Source organism: Lactuca virosa, chromosome 8, assembly GCF_052849685.1.
Source record: "Lactuca virosa cultivar CGN04683 chromosome 8, Lactuca_virosa_CGN04683_v6, whole genome shotgun sequence".
In the NCBI taxonomy this organism is placed as follows: domain Eukaryota; kingdom Viridiplantae; phylum Streptophyta; class Magnoliopsida; order Asterales; family Asteraceae; genus Lactuca; species Lactuca virosa.
Window position 1 is genome coordinate 999,880 of NC_136433.1, and position 15,750 is coordinate 1,015,629.

The 15,750-nt window shown below is 40.9% G+C and overlaps 1 pseudogene; it reads left to right on the top strand.

Moving 5' to 3' along the window:
* Positions 1-8,312: 8,312 nt before the first annotated feature.
* On the top strand, positions 8,313-8,385 carry LOC145135194 (U6 spliceosomal RNA; annotated as a pseudogene).
* Positions 8,386-15,750: the final 7,365 nt, after the last annotated feature.

Genomic DNA, 15,750 nt, shown 5'->3' on the forward strand with positions numbered 1-15,750 from the left:
GGACCTCAGCAGGTTCAAGGCACATCTGACCTTCTGGTCAGTAGGACATGAGCACGTGAAGAAACAACCCTCCATGTCAGACAGCCACCTCATGGCTCTGATCGAATCCTGAGTCCCATCAAATGTAGGGGCTTCGTGTTATCGAAGTCCCGGTACTGAAAAGCCCGACCAGCTCCTCCCCCTGCCGCCGTTACAGCTGATGTAGCTGCTGCGGCAGCCGTCTCAGCAAGGGCTACATAACGCCCGTCGAAATACTCAACCATGGCAGTCTTAATAGACCCCAGCATCGCTGGCAGATGTGCCCGAAATAGAGTAGCAACCTCATCATGCAGGATCTCTCGAATCCTAGCGTCCATCTCATCCGACCTCATCTAACCAACAACCTCGGGCACTGCCGGTCCCTCCTGACCGCTATCTCCTGATCCTGATTCGGATCCAGTCACAAAGCATCTCGTAACCACCATACTGAAAATATACCAGGAAAATATCAGATAATCCGCATAAATAACGGGGAACGAACTCCCAACTAAACCCTAGGGGTTGTCACTTCCTTGCTATGCGTATGGGTCCTGTGCTTTCAGTTGTACGAGACCATACTACCTTCCACACCTACCCATATTTGTCTCAAGTATCATCATAACACCCTAACAATATACATAAACATAGCGAGCGCTGAATCCTCACTCCTAGAGGAATGCTAAATATCTCATATTGGCCTACCGACCTCGCACAACCCACCCATGAAACTTCCACCAACCCTGCATCACTCGTGTATACTAACCATACATAACGCTGGACCCTATAGACTTTCGGATACCTGATCCTACCCTAAGCCCTTCATCAAACAACAATAGTAAATAAGGCCAAACCAAACATTAACAGGCTATAAGATCTTAATTATGTATGGTCGTCATGCATACACTAAGCAACTACAGTAATGATGTCAATTTCATATACGGAAAACCCTAGGCTATCATGCATCGTACAATCAGGCAATTCTATCATGCAATTCCTGAAGATCCCTTGCCTAGTACTAGCATGTTGTTCTAAAACATCACAAAATCAAATAATCTGTAAGGTATTTTGGGGTTTATTCGCGAGCTCCGACTGATCGTACACTTGCATCCTCCTTTATATTTTTGAAAACCATTTGAAAAATCATTTTAAAATCTTGTCCTTAGTTTGAGACTGGAGACACACGAGTGTATCCTCTAATTCACTCAAACCAAAGCTCTGATACCAACTTGTAACATCCATAAAAATCATGCCAAATTTGAACTTTTTAAAACATTTCAAAACCAATGATTATTACAAAACTTGTTTTCAAAATAGTATAATGTCAGAGTATCCCAGAATCAAATCATGAAAACATAAGGAGGTGTACGATCATTCATTCGCCTTCCCGCGATCATCAGAAGTACCTGAAACAAAATCAACAACTGTAAGCCTGAAGTTTAGTGAGTTCCCCCAAAATACCAACGTCATACAATCATAATCATATCATATAAACAAACAACATGCACAATGAGCCTTCAGCCTGACTGGACCGCATCTCGGGGCATTCAGCCTATCTGGACCGCTCTCCGAGCCTTCGGCATGTCTAGACCGCTTCGCAGGGCCTTCAGCCTATCCGGACCGCTCGTCGGGCCTTCGGCCTGACTAGTATCCCCTCCCGGGCATGTAGTCTATCCGATCCGCCGTGGGTATGTTGGCATTCAACATAAAGTTGGACCGCCTCAACCCAACACCCAAATCAAGCCAACATGTGCACATAAATATCATACGCTAGCATATATAATAGCCAAACCGATCTAACAGATCACTAATCATAGCAACATCCTATAACCAGGATACAAACCTAACCGGTCACTAACATAGCATTATCCTATATACCATGATACCAACCTAACCAGGTCACTAAGCATATCACCATCCTAACTACCAGGATGTAAATCAATAAGCATATCATGCAATAAACCCGGATTATCCGAAAAGGGCCGACATTGGTGCCTTCGACCCTGTTAGTATAGTGAGGACAAATCACCTCACAAGTAGCTCGAAGTGATAAAGTCAAACTCCATCAAATACAACTCCAACTCCAACACCTACATCCACCAATGATCCACTTCCATAAATTCCCAAATTACGAAAATACCCCTAGAAGTCAAACTGATCAACCCTTGGTCAAAGTCAAAGTCAACGGTCAAGGTCAACAGTCCATGTTGACCCAACTCATCGAGTGGAGCTCACTGACTCGTCGAGTCCTTCCTGAACTCGAGAAATCGTGAAAACCCTAGTTGACTCGCCGAGTTTCCAGCCAACTGGTCGAGTCCATGCGTGTCCAAAAGTCGGGAAAACCCTAACTGACTCGTCGAGTCGTCTCACTGACTCGCCGAGGCCATGCAGAAACCAACAACGTGCAATCTTCATCGTACTCGTCGAGTTAACCATGCAACTCGTCGAGTCCCTTCAGTCCATTTCTCATTCAGACGTTTTAAGCTACCCCAAAGCTCCAAAATGACGATCTAACCTCCTAGGGCATGATTTCCATGTAAAGTTGCAAACTTTACGTACATGCATGGTCCTAGATGCCAAAACCAAGCTAAGGGAAAGGTTTAAACCAAGAAGAAGAGCCATAGCTTGCTAAATCTGATAACTTTACGACTATAGGGACTTAGAGGAGTCCAGATCTGAAGTTACAACTTCAGATCATGCCCAATACCAGAAATAACCCACAACCAACTAGAAAATGCTCCAAGCTCCTTAGATTTCAAGCCTCCTTCACAAAATGCACCAAGAGCACTCTTTAAGTCTCACAAACACTCAAGAACAATGCTTAGACTGATTAGGGTTCCTTCTGGCCGTCAAAAGTGGTAAGGGGGGCTGGATGAAAGGACTTAAGGTCCTTTAAATAGGGTGCAAACCCTAAAAATTAGGGTTTCCATGAACAGACCCTACTCGTCGAGTCAGGGTCGTCCAACTCGTTGAGTAGGAGTCATAAACCACGTGGGCCAATAGGGTTCGATACGACGAGTTGGGGCCTCCAACTCCTCGAGTTCCCTCAATAAAAAGAATATAAAGCTTTTAAAAATTATGCCTGGGAGTCGGGGTGTTACAGATTAGTTATCACGATCCTTGACCTCCAATTATACAGGCTCAAAACCTTCGAAGCATCCCAACTATAGACAACGAACGAGAACAACCAGTGATCGAGAATGCACTGACAAGAATCCGATAATTCAATGTTTTCCACTAAACTAAACCCATGCAGAACTACCTATACCCAACCCTGAAGTTGATTGATAGATCAAACACTGCTTATCTTAGACTATAGGTAGTACTTTATACATTGAACTGACAGTCCTTCAAATACCGATATTCATCCCAAGCGACCCAAACGGTTCATGACCTAAATGTCACACCCCCAAACCGGAACGACAGAAATGTTTGGGGGTGGATGACGTCATATGTAGTATCACAACAATTGCATCATAGTTATCAAAGTAAACACAACCATTACATTGAATCTATAAAAAGGTATTTACATATGTTTGATTCATATTTATATACATCAAAAGTAGCAAAAATAAAGACGTGACTCTATATGCTCCGTCTTCTCAAAAGTCTGCTGAGGTACTTGTCTACTGATTTCCTGATAATACAAGCGGTTTTGAAAAGAGTATCAGCATTAGGCTGGTGAGTTCATAAGCATGTTTTGTAATGAAATCATGTTAATGAATCAGTGAAAAATGTTTACATGTTTCCAAGAAAATCCAATATTTTTTAACATATGAGTTTGCTACAATGTTCCATAAAGTACTAGTTTAATTGTCTGTTTACCACCAGATGAATTGTATAAGACCGTTTTGAATGTAAAACCCCTTTTTGTATGAAAAACCCTGGCTATCACCAGTATGTATAGCAGTTTCATTACTTAAAATAAAACTATGAGTAGAAATCCCTGGAATCATCTAATATAATATATGGTAGTTCTATTAGTTAAAATAAAACTAAGGAAGAATGAAATCCCGTAAACAAAAGGTTAGTTTATACTATTGTGAGTCGTATAACCATGCTTGATATGACCTAGTTACCTTTACGACGTTCTTCAAGTGTCGGATATATGACATTTGTCACCCCAGGCGTGCCTGCCTAACTGTAGCTGGTAGTTCAGGTGTGGGATTGTCAGTCCCGAATAGATCTATTCACAAATCCCACGCTCTCCCTCCAGGAGACTCTGGTTATATTATGATAGGATTTAATTCAATACTCCAAAAGGGTACAATTCGATGTAGTGTCTCACAATCCTTTATAATCTAGTTTACGTACAGTTCTGTATTGATCTATTGTATTTAAACCCGTGTGTATACTTTATAGAGTAATAATTATACTTAAATAATTATGTAATAAAGTATCTTTGTTACCCGAGAATATCATAAACTAAGTCTGTCATAGTTTATATGTTTAGCAATGTATAAGCTCTGAATTTGTAATACTGTATATTGAACCCCAAACTATACCTATTATAGTTTGCATGAATATTATGTATTTGGTTCATGAATTGATCTGAAAACTATGCAATTTGGCAGTAAGTTGAAAACGTCCCTTATGCTCGACATAATACAAAAGGGATAAATTATCTAAATATTTTATGAAATGTGAAAACCATATGACTATATCCATTTCATAAGTTTTAAATGTTTTGAAATCCTTTTGTATAAATTCACAAATCATTTGTGTTTGGCTAGTACTCTCCCCCTGGAAACATTAAAACCATAAAAGTGTAGGGGTATGAACTCACAGTTGGTTGCGTGAAAAGTCGAACAGCGAAATTGGGAGTGAAGGCCCTCGAGTTGGTGTACACGGCACTTAACGGGATCCTAATATCAATTAAATACATTTATGCATTTTATTATCGAAACCATTATTTATAGTGTTGGAAAAACACTTGCTTTTGGTTTAGGAATGTTACCGGGACTCGATTGAATCGGGGAAAACGGGTTTTCAGCCAAGTTCACCACTTAGGGAGGGTTTACAGCCTTGAAGGGGATTACGGCCGTGAACCGCCCCTTGAAGGGTTTACGGTCGTGAACGGTGTTCTTGAAGGAAATATGAATGTTTGAAGGTTTCACGGCCGTGAACGGATTGCGGCTCCTTGAAGGTTTGAAGATTTGAAGGGTTCTCGGCCGTGAACTCAAGAACAGCAATGCTTGATCCGACAAAAAAACGCGTTTTAGATGCTCCACAATAACGCCCAAAGGTGATTCTTGATGATTTTTGGAAGAAAAGAGGATATTTTGGTGTTTGCGGTTAAGAGGTTAAAGAGAGAATGGGGGAGTTTTCGGCCAGAAATGTGTAAATGAGGGGTAGGAGCTCATATATATAGGATGGTTGTATGGTCAGTGGTGGGGTCCACCCACCGTGAACAGGTTTACGGCCGTGATCGGGTTCACGGCCGTGAACACTAGTCGGGCCGATTTTCGATGATTTTTGAAGGAAACTCGGGTTTTCGCGTGATTTTGGTTCTGACTCGTATATAAATTTAATTATATAAAACTTAAATGATTTTCCAAACCATAGAATTTTAACGGAACAAATAAAATTTGAAATTTATTTAACGGAAAACGGATAACTTTAACGGAAAAAGGTTCGGGTTGTCACACTAAACATCAACGAGCCCAAAGGAACCACTGAATACAATGAGCTCCCTAACCAACAAATTCCTGCTGCGAAAACAACTCGTGCATTCATGAGCTCATACAACAAAGGTTAACTTGCTTTACACCCCGTCTTGACCACATCTTGAACCCAAGCCTCACGTATCCGAACCGCAAATCCCTATAACCCGTTCTTCAGAAACTGCGAACTCAAACAGATCAATAATCTTTCAAATAAAATGCCCAGTTCTCCCCCACTTGGGTTCGAATTATCACCAACTAACGTTGCAGACAAACCCCACTCAACGAACTCAACCATATATATATATATATATATATATATATATATATATATATATATATATATGTATATATATATATATATATATATATATGTATATATATATATATATATATATATATATATAATCCCTGACTCTTGTAATGCATAACATAACTCAAGACGACCTTCCAAATAAAGATCCAACAACTCAAAGACATTATGAATCTTAGATGGAGACCTCGGAAACTTCCTAGTCATAATCGCCTCTATCAACAAGAATCCCATGCTAATGCACATGCAATAACTCTGGTAGCGCATTCACAGCACCGACTATCCATCAAAGAACAATTGGACTACCACACACTTCACCTATGAATCCATGAGCTTCACTCCATTGCGAGGCACAATCATAGAACACGAGGCATCATCCTTACAGTTGATATACAACACAAACAACGAAAGTTGTCATTCCTGATTCACTTCTCCTGTTCACCTAGAACAACCTGCTAGAACATCCTCTATCTGGACTCAAGGAAAGCATACCCCTGGTCCTCATATTGTACATTCTCCACGAAAATGACTCTCTTTCCACACATGAAAATTTGGAAGAACAGAATCCTCGCCAAAGAAAATGACATTGTAAGCCATTGGCCGATCACTCAAGCTCTAGACTGCAATCCTCAAGTTGATCATCCCAACCGCTCCCTCATAGAGTTCCACGACTCAAACGGATACTACCTTAAGTAGGACCCCCAAAACCTAGAAACCAACTACCCATCTAGGTCTGCACCATTCAACCCCAACTGACGTGGCCACTAAGGCCCAAATAATCACCCGACCCGTATTCTTCCTGGAAAACCATAACCGAAAAGATTATAATACCCAAAATGTTGCAACAGATTCATGGTTCCAAACCATGTTCCTACCACAAACAACTCTTTAGAATTTCCAGGACTTTCCTTTATTCGAATACTCACATCAAATATTAATCATATAACACACGTGGGTATTTTGGGAAAACTTACTTGAGCTCGGTTGATTGCACGCATCGCACCCCTTTTTATTTTAAAAGAAAACTTCCTTAGAAAATCAATTTGTTTTAGAAAATTTTACCAAATCCTCAGTTTGAGTTCAAGCACACCTAAGAGTATGCCTGAATCCCTCAAACCAAGGCTCTGATACCAACTTGTAACGCCCCAGATTACAACCCAAAATTTTTGATTAAAACTTTAAGTATTTATTTAAATCACAAATGCAGTATCTTAAAACATTTATCAGAGTAAGATTAAAAGTTATCAAGTACATAAGTCCCCCATTGATGCGATGCAACCGATTCGTGCCCCTCCTTTAGTATAAGAAAACCTGAAACATGTAAACCACAAATTGTAAGCACAAAGCTTAGTAAGTTCCTTAAAATACAACATACAACACATAACAGATAGACAGTTAGTTATGGGTTATCAGCAACCCTGGGGACTATCAGCAGTCTTAGTGGCTAACAGCACGCCCGGTGGGTTATCAGCAACCCTGAAGACTATCTGCTGTCTCAATCACATATAAACAGCATAACACAATAATAACAGCTAGACCCAACTGGTCATCACAAATACAAGTATTATACCACACAGGCACATACAAACATGCGAGAGTCACAAAGACGACTAGCATCCTACATACATAATTTAGTGAGCTGACATTGGTGCCTTTGACTCACGAGCACCGGGAGAAGACTCACCTGAATCGAAATACTCTGAAACACTACGACACGATCCCTTCTATGTGCTTATTGTGTAACATCCCCCTCTGGTACGTATCACAATATTGTTCGCCTTGGGCTCCCGACACGAAAACTTCCCAAGGGGTCACCCATCCCTGAATTGCTCTCGCCCGGGCACACTTAACTGCAGAGTTCTTATGGGATGTGTTGCCCTCACGGCTTTAAAACGCGTTGTGACAAGGAAGGTATCCACACCCCTTATAAGGAGAGTTTAGTTCTCCTTCCAAGCCAATATGGGATCAGGTGCAACCCACCTTCACCCCCATTATATGGTTCGACGTCCCCGTCGAACAAATCGACCTGTGCCCTAACTCTGATACCATTTGTAACATCCCCCTCTGGCACATATCACAATATTTTCCGCTCTGGGCTCCCAATGCGAAAACTTCCCAGGAGGTCACCCATCCCTGGATTGCTCTTGCCCAGACGCTTAACTGCAAAGTTCTTATGGGATTTGCTGCCCTCACGACTTTAAAACGCGTTGTGTTAGGGAAGGTATCCACACCTCTTATAAGGAATGTTTAGTTCTCCTTCCCAATCGATGTTGGATCAGGTGTAACCCACCTTCACCCCCCCCCAATTTTATCGGATGTCTCTGATACAGAGAAGATTAGCATGGCCCCTGTGCAAGGATGACACGCACAAATTGAGAAATGGTATCATAGTCGGGGCACGGGTCGATGTGTTCAACGGGGACGTCGAAACCTATAATGGGGGGGTGAAGGTGGGTTGCACCTGATCCTACATCGGCTTGGAAGGAGAACGAAACATTTCCTTAAAAGGGGTGTGGATACCTTCCTTGTCACAACACGTTTTAAAGTCGTGAGGGCAGCAGATCTCATAAGAACTTTGCAGTTAAGCGTGCTCGGGTGAGAGCGATCCAGGGATGGGTGAACCCCTGGGAATTTTTTGCGCCAGGAGCCCAAAGCGGACAATATTGTGATACGTGCCAGAGGGTGATGTTACAAATGGTATCAGAGCTAGGGCACGGGTCGATGTGTTCGACGGGGACGTCGAACCCTATAATGGGGGGTGAATGTGGGTTGCATCTGATCCCACATCGGCTTGGAAGGAGAACGAAACATTTCCTTATAAGGGGTGTGGATACCTTCCTTGTCACAACGCGTTTTAAAGCCGTGAGGGCAGCAGATCCCATAAGAACTCTACAGTTAAGCATGCCCGGGCGAGAGCAATTCAGGGATGGGTGACCCATTGGGAAGTTTTGGTGTCGGGAGCCCAAAGCGGACAATATTGTGATACGTTCCTGAGGGGGTTGTTAAAAATTGGTATCAGAGCCAGGTCACGGGTCGATGTGTTCGTCAGGGACGTCGAAACCTATAATGGGGGGGGGGGGGTGAAGGTGGGTTACACCTGATCCCATATCGACTGGGAAGGAGAACTAAACATTCCTTATAAGGGGTGTGGATACCTTCCCTTAACACAACGCATTTTAAAGCCGTGAGAGCAGTAGATCCCATAAGAACTGCAGTTAAGCGTGCCCGGGCAAGAGCAATTAAGGGATGGGTGACCCCCTGGGAAGTTTTTGTGCCGGGAGCCCAAAGCGGACAATATTATGATACGTGCCAGAGGGGATGTTACTATGTTACAGCTTGCACCCGCAAATCCACTAATACCATAACTAGATAAAATCTTAATTAATAGCCCAAAACCCTCAAGTTTGACCCAAGGTCAAACATGGTCAAAAAGTCAAAGTCAACAAATCAAACTTCAGACTGAGTAACAAAACGAATTTTTGGTTGAAGATTGGTTAAATTGTCTCAAAATGAATTGAAGATGATTTAAGTAACAAAAGATGTCGTAAGTATATATACAATAAAATCACAAGGAGCTTGTCTACAGTGCCCGGTTTTGGAGCCGACTCCAATACCAGGTGGTTTGGAGTCGGGTTGTTTTCACATACCACCACCGCCTCACTCTTCTTTTATGTTCATCGCCTCTCCTCCAATTGCGTTTCCAATTGCTTCCTTCTCCTTCCATCTTCATCTGTTTTCCTCTCTCAAATGAACCAACGAAATCGACTAAAAAATTGTAGTCATTGGCTTCAAGTGGGATGCATCTCCTATTCATTTATCTGTTCTGCATCACCCCTTCTCCACCGCTCCTTCTTCTACTATTCCGCTTTCCACCGCCATGCCTAAGTAGATTGAAGGAACAAATCGTGTGAAGAAGCATAGGGTTGTTCAATCAGTCGCGGAAGAAGATGAACACCTCGAAGATTGAGAGATTGTCGGTGACATATGGCCATAACGCATCATCTGCTCCACTATTATTTTTTGGTAAGTCGACCATTCTTTGTCTTGGACCTAGTTTTTTATTTTCAATTTAGATTCAAGGTTGCAAAGCAATTAAAATTCAATCTGAATCAAAGCAATCAAAATCGGAGGTGCTTCTAGGGTTCTGAGTGATTTTTTGTGCGATTGTTCTCTTTATTCTTGCTCCGGTTTGTACTCAACTGCAAGAAATAGCAATGTATCTGCACCTAATCTATTTTTATTATATTGATTTTTGAAGACGCACTGAAAGTGGAATAGAAGTAAGTGGAAGGTTATTTGTTATTGGGTGAGTTTTTAACAAACAATTATATAACACTTTCTAAATTTTTCCGGTCTGTTTATTGATATTGGGATGAACCAGATAATGGATGATTATAGAATTGGGAATCATGCATTTGGTAGAATTTAAGCTTTCTATTTGGTGCCTTGTAGCCATTTTGTAACCAACATGGACCCTTGAGTTTCAGAGTAGGAGATCGAATGTAAGTTTTGCAACTTATTTTAATCATAATCATTATTTTATGATATTATTCTTAGATTTTTAGACTCATTTTTCCATCTGCAAGTCAATCAAGGCTTAATCAATATCATCTTTCTTGATCTATGAGTACTTGCATATTTTTAGTGTTGTTTTTACAATTCTGATACAATGTAACATGTTTTAGTTTTACTATACAAATTTGAAAATGAATATACATATATACTGATGGATATATGATCTGGCCATACTTCTCCAAACTCTGGTTCTATCACATTTTGTTATGAAATATTTTTTAACAAAAAAGGGACATGATAAAAATTGGTTCTCATACTCGAATGATAATCAACTTACTATAATATTACGTTATCCCGTGTGTGTATTAACATGTATGTGTAATAAAAAAAGGAATTCTTTGTATTTTCTCAATGGAAACAACTAACATTGCATCACCCCTTATATTTATCTCCCTGATATTTTAAAATTTCGTCATTAACATTAATAAATTCTATACCCTTTTTTTATTGATAAATTCTAAACTTTTGTTTCTAAGTTGGAATAAAGCAAATTTATTATTCTGAAGAAGTATCGGTTTTTAATGTGCATGTGGGGTCCTTACTTTATTTTACTGTTTAAAACTGAGATTTTATTAATTTTTTTGTTGTTTATTTGTTGGATCAATCAGTATGTGTAAAGCAAACATGAGAGACGTTGGCGGTGCAAAATGACTAAAGTGCCCCTCAATCAGACTTTCTGACCTTGGTTGACCATTCAAATTCTTATTGTAACACCCGAGTCGCCAGGTATAAAGTTTAGCCATTATTTCAATTAAAATCAAGGACCAGACCATGAGTACGTTGGGCGTGCAGTAGGTGTAATGCCCGTGTTTCTAGGCTAGGCATTAATATTGACATTATAGTCTAGGTTAACCTTTGTAACTCATTTCAAGAAATGAAAGGAATTATGTGAATATTATGTGAATTATGTGTTTTATGCTTAATTATTAGGGTTTAATTAATTAAGAATAAAAATGAGCGTCAAAAATAAATATTAGATAAAGCTGATATCTATTAAGAAACTTGTAGTGCGCGTGACAAGGATTACAGATATATAAAGAATACCGAAATTCGAGTTATAACGAAGAAGTTATGACCTGTCGAAGTTTCGCGACAAAACCGGCACGGTGCCGAATGTCGTAAAAACTAAGTTTTTGATAAACTACTTTTTGGCCTTAGTGATCTAAACGAAACTCGTAGTGTTCGTTAAACCGAGAGTAGGTATAAAAAGAACGCCCAAATCTGACTTCGTATGAGGAGGTTATGATTTTTCGAAGTTTCAGCTTAACAGTAGACAGGTAAAAACTCGAATTTTAGATCGAGTGATTTTTAGCCGACACGACCTAAACGAGAATCGAAGGTCTTGTCAATAGTAGCACAACGGTAAAAAGACAGACGAAAACGGACGTCTGATGAAGAAGTTATGAATTTTTAACGGATTTCCTGTCCCGGTCTGTTAAAAATAAGAATTTAAAAATTAAAGTCAAAACTAGCCGACGAAGTCTAAACGAAAGTTGTAGAGCGTAATTTTACCTACGCGTGCATATAAAGAACGTCAAAAACGGAGCTCGTATGCGAAAATTATGGATTTTAGAAGTTTTGGCGCGAAAATCGAGAAAAATCCCCAAAACCGAGGAATTTCGCATAGGTGGACTTCGGCCACGTGTCCTCGCCTCGCATCCGACGTGTGTCCAAAATTCTGCTGAGTCATCCGAGCTGCTGAGACATCCGAAGTGGTCCAATGGCTGTCCGACGCGTGCCCTTTATCACGTGACCGAGCCTTCGCAGTGAGCCACGGACCCCCTATCTCGGACCCTAGACCTCGGTCCACTAAGAAGCTGCCAGCAGCCCCTTCGCACGCGTAGCCCATGTGCGAGCCACCTGCGCGCCTTCGTCCTGCTGCCGCGTGTCCTCGCATTCTGACTCTTCCCTCCTTAACCGACTTCGGACTCCTATAAATAGAGGGCTTGCGAGCCTTCTCGGATACATTTGGAAAATCACCATCTTTCACCCCTTTATTCATATTTTCTTCATCTTAACATCCCCCAAAGCCCCGGTATCGATTATAACCCCCGGAATACGCCACGAAGAGCCCAAGAAGCCCGAAAAATTTATCTTTTCGGTTTCGAAGCCCGACCCTCGCAGAGCCCGGTTTCTGAATAAAACTCTCGGTTTTATTTGAAACGATCGTTTTAGGAAACCAATTGCTGCCCGATTTTCATCAATCAAATGAGTGTATAGTCACCTTCATCTTACACATAGATATGAAGTATTTTATATGAAATACGTTCTACGTGTAATTATATTAATTGTTTAATTGAGGTGACTGTTGAATCGATGGTTTATACAAGTTTTAAACTGTATATGTATTTTTATCTACAAATATGTTGGGTAAAACATGGGTAGATAGTTGGTGAGTGATGAAATAAAGTGATGAGAGGCCTCGATGTGATTTGAGATTCAGTCATCTAGCTGAGTTTGGATGACGACCACGGACTTTTCTAGACAGTCCAGTGGAAACGCTAGCAGGCCCGCAACCTGTAGGTGTTAATGAACTTGAGCGTTCTTTCGCTGTACTCCATCCCCTTCATGGTTGCCTTTAGGACATGTATGGCTGATGAAACCCTTTAGCAGTAGTGTCCATCCCGATGATATTCTTTAGGCTAGGTCCCTTGTGATAAGTGTTTAGGGACGTAAAGTGAGGATAACGGGAAATGGGTAATCAGGGTTATTGTTGATTGATGAACTTAATAAGTTTATTATTACTGTGGGTTGAAAACCCTATATGCTCACCAGGATCCCAAGCCTGACCCACTCAGCTTTTTATGTTACAGGTAGTGGACCCCGAGCATAGTTAGAGGACGATGAGAGATTTTTGGATTATAGGCCAGTAGTTGTAAATAACTGTTGAAAGGCTTATAATGTCTTGTTTATGCTTTTGATCTGTATCGGAATATGACATCCCGAGGTTTTGATATGAAATGAAATTATATATTTCTTAAAGAAAGGTTTTGACAAACTTTTATCATATTTTGTATTGGGGACCAATTCCGCAACATCTTTTAAAAAGATTTCTCTGATTTTATTTTAAAAAGCATAAATTAAATCGGTCTTTTCTGGCCGAGAAATTAGGGGATGTCCCAGTTGGTATCAGAGCATTAGTTTAAGCGAACTAAGAAATTGTAGAATTTCTAGACTTAAACTTAGAATGCTAAGTGATGATTGTGAGATGAGTGTCTACCATATTTTAGACACGAGCACTAGTTTATTTTAGGAAAGATGCCTAAAATGCTTTTATGTGCTAAATGTTATATGTTTGCGATTATTTGTTCGGATCTATAGTCTGTTGCCGACCGGATCTGGAAACCTTATGTGTGTAGGATTCTAAGCGTATGACTACGAGATTAGAACTAACATGTAAACGTTTCGGAGTGATAAGGGAATTTAAATACCTATCGAGGATAAAGACCTAAATTCGCCTTATTCGGTATATAGATTGTAATGGCAAGAACTCGTAGTGGAGTTGCAAATGCAAACGGAAACAGGGATCAACAGCCTCAACCTCAAGTAGTTGAGCAAGTACCTGTTGTAGGAGTTGCACCTGAGCCAATGACGATGGCTGGGGTACAAGCAATGATGCAGATGATGTTAGATCGCCAGATGGAAGAGACAAGACGATTACTACAACAACATAGGGAAGAGACTACGATACCTGTTGAACAGCTCGTATTGAATGAAGGGCGATCAGTAGGAGGGAACTACAGTGGGATTCTTGGTCAAGCCAACCCACCGATAGTTAGACAAAACAACCAGGATGGAGGAGTTGATGGGCGCGGATGCAAATACAAAGATTTCATGGCATCTAAACCGCCGTGTCTATCTGGAAGTCCGACACCGGTGGAAGTCATGAATTGGATCTCCGAAATGGAGACGATGTTTGAAAGTTGTGAGTGCAGCAACAAACAAAAGACCGCACTTGCAATTCCTCTGTTAAAGTCTGGTGTGTTGAGCTGGTGGAAGTTACTAGCTGATTCGATGCTCAAGGGAGAAGCTAGTAAGATGTCTTGGGAAGATTTTGTGGTACAACTCAAATTGCAGTACTGCTCTGAGCAGGATCTTTTGGAAATTAATAATGAGTTCCAGAATTTAAAGAAGGGAAAGATGAGCGTTACTGAATACGTTGCTAGTTTTACGGAAAAGATGAAGCTCGTTCCTCATCTAGTTCCAACTGAAATCTCCAAGGTCAACAAGTTTGCCCTCGGATTACCAACGGACTTTGGTCCGATGGTTAAGCAAGCAACCACTTTGAAAGCCGCCATCTGGGCTGCTAAGAATGTTGAGGTTCAGATCAGAGAGAAGGGTCTGGAGAGGGCAGAAGTTGGTGAAAAGAGAAAATTTGAAGGGACTTCAGGTTCCAACAAGAAAAGCAAATTTTCTAAGTCTAAGAAGTTTGGAGGAGGAGGAGGTGAAGTGAAATGGTGTGAGAAGTGCAAGAAAAAGCACTCTGGGAAATGTATTGAGGAGGTGACTTGCTACAAATATGGAAAGACTGGGCATTATGCCAACGTGTGTCCGTCCGACAAGAGGGTATGTTTTGAGTGCCATGAAGAAGGGCATGTTTTTAAAGACTGTCCAAAGAGGAAGGATGCAGCAAAGCCCAATCTACCACCAAAGCCGAAGGCGAGAGCCTTTCAGATGACACTTAAGGCTGCAAAAGAAGAAGTCGATGTCGCTTCAGGTACCTTTCTCGTAAACGAATTGCCTGCCCAGATTTTGTTTGATTCTGGAGCCAATTACTCCTTTATTTCGCATGAATTTGGTAGAAAACTAGCTTTGCCTGTAGATAGACTAGTTAATGCTATAATAGTCGAGATTGCTAGTGGCAAGTTTGTACCTGTTAGCCATCGTATGAAAAACATCCTCATTGACTTGGATGGGAATAAGTTCCACGAGGAACTATTACCTATCGAGTTAAATGGTTTCGATATAGTTTTAGGAATGGATTGGCTTAGCGCCAATGATGCTGAAATATTGTGTAGGAAGAAGATAGTAAAAGTAAACCCGCCAGGGAAAGAGTCGTTTATGGTGTATGGAGACAAACGCAGAGTAAACTCTGGAATCATTTCCCTAATGAAAGCCAGAAAGTGTTTGGCCAAGGGATGTACATCATATCTAGCATTCATGATCGATGCTCAGAAGGAAAAA